Source organism: Macaca mulatta, chromosome 6, assembly GCF_049350105.2.
Source record: "Macaca mulatta isolate MMU2019108-1 chromosome 6, T2T-MMU8v2.0, whole genome shotgun sequence".
Taxonomy (NCBI): domain Eukaryota; kingdom Metazoa; phylum Chordata; class Mammalia; order Primates; family Cercopithecidae; genus Macaca; species Macaca mulatta.
The window spans coordinates 139,915,957-139,917,931 of NC_133411.1; the positions used below are offsets into that span (position 1 = coordinate 139,915,957).

General features: G+C 41.6%; 1 pseudogene; it reads left to right on the forward strand.

The window, feature by feature from the left end:
* The first annotated feature begins 282 nt into the window (after positions 1-282).
* On the forward strand, positions 283-814 carry LOC705835 (large ribosomal subunit protein uL5 pseudogene; annotated as a pseudogene).
* The last annotated feature ends 1,161 nt before the right edge of the window (positions 815-1,975 follow it).

The following is a 1,975-nucleotide window of genomic DNA, read 5'->3' on the forward strand; positions in this document are numbered from 1 at the left end:
CCACTCAAATACAATCTTATTACTAAAAGACTCTAGAATTGAATGGCTATCCCACTAATAGACTGCTTTTCAAACATCTTTAGGATTTTCCAAATATCAAGGATATAATTTGCTGCATTGAAGTTGAATGAACTGCAAATTTTATTTACAGGTTTTTCATATATAGATATTTCTTGCCTAATCAGAGACTGATGTAGAGCTTCTGAAGCTCCCCAAAATATATCCCATTTGATGTTTGCCAAAGTTCTTTTAAGAGAACCAGAGCTCTTCCTGTTCTCCATCATGGCAGATCAAGGCAAAAAGGACAACCCCATGTGGAAACTTCACATCTGAAAGCTCTGCCTCAACATCTGTGTTGAGGAGAGTGGAGACAGAGTGACCTGAGCAGCCAAGGTGTTGGAGCAGCTCACAGGGCAGACCCCTGTGTTTTGCAGAGCTAGATACAATCAGATCCTTTGGCATGCAGAGAAATGAAAAGATTGCTATTCACTGCACAGTTCAAGGGTTCAAGGCAGAAGAAATCTTGGAGAGGGATCCAAAGGTGCAGAAGTATGAGTTAAGAAAAAATAACTTCTCAGATACTAGAAACTTTGGTTTTGGGATCCAGGAACAGATCGATTTGGGTATCATATATGACCCAAGCATTGGTATCTATGGCCTGGACTTCTGTGTGGTGCTGGGTAGGCCAGGTTTCAGCATCACAGACAAGAAGCACAGAACAGGCTGCATTGGGGCCAAACACAGACTCAGCAAAGAGGAGACCATGCGTTGCTTCGAGCATAAGTATGATGGAATCATCCTTCCTGACAAATAAACCCGTTTCTACCCAAAAGGCCAATAAAAAGTTTTTGGTGAAAAAAAGAGAACCAGAAAGCTCAGCCTTTCTTAGACTTTATTTGCAGGGCACAGAAAATCATGCTCTGCCTTGCCACCCTTCTAAGGAATCAGAGAAAGCCTCATTCCACTGACTCATGACATTTAGAAATAATCTGCCAATGTAGACCTGGTTTCAGGTTTGAGGCCTGAGTCCACTATCATGGTCTTGCAACTGCTGTATTGACTCAAACTATGTAACCACAGTTCAGCCTCGACTTCCGTGCTAGAACCTTCAGTTCCTTACCTGGGGGTGATGAGAGGGTGGACAAAGAGAAGTGCTCGCTAGGTTCTCATTCTCCATCTGTCCACTGGGTCCTGTTGCAAGGGGGTAAACCCTGGGAATCCCATTGTCTTTGCCCTCCAGACTCCTGATGTTGCTCCCTAACACTGACCTGTTGATCATCCTCCCTAACAGGGATTAATTCTCATGGACAACTCCAAACTCCCACTTGAGGTGAGAGGCAAAATTGCTATAGATTAGTGCCTTTTGGAGATTTAATTACTAGTTCTTCCAGATATTTTCCTAAAGATGATAAAGAGTGACAAAATAGCTGAGCAAGGTGGCTCATGCCTGCAATATCAGCACTTTGGGAGGCTGAGGTGGGAAGATCACTTGAGCCCAGGAAGTCAAGGCTGCAGTGAGCCATGATCACACCACTGCACTCCAGCCTGGGCAATACAGCAGGATCTTGTCTCAAAAACAAAAAACAACAACAACAACAAAAAGAATGGCAGAGGGGCAAAATAGATTGTTTTGCTTTAATTCTCCTTCTTGATAAAGTTCTTCTTTGATGAATGAATGACTGAAGTTAAAAGTTCACAGGGAAGCAAAAGGAAAAACGAATGAAGAAATCTGGGGAATCAACTGCTGAATAATTTAGAAAAGATATTATATGCTGATAAAATGGGAAGTCTAAGTATATCACTTGTTTGCCCTTTGATGCAATTAAACCTGTGGTCTAATGCAAATCAAGTGTTGTAAGATTTGAGAATGATATATTTAATTCCATGTGCTTAAAACCTTTTTTTTTTTTTTTTTTTTTTTTTTTTGAGATGGAGTCTTGCTCTGTTGCCGAGGCTGGAATGCAGTGGTGCAATC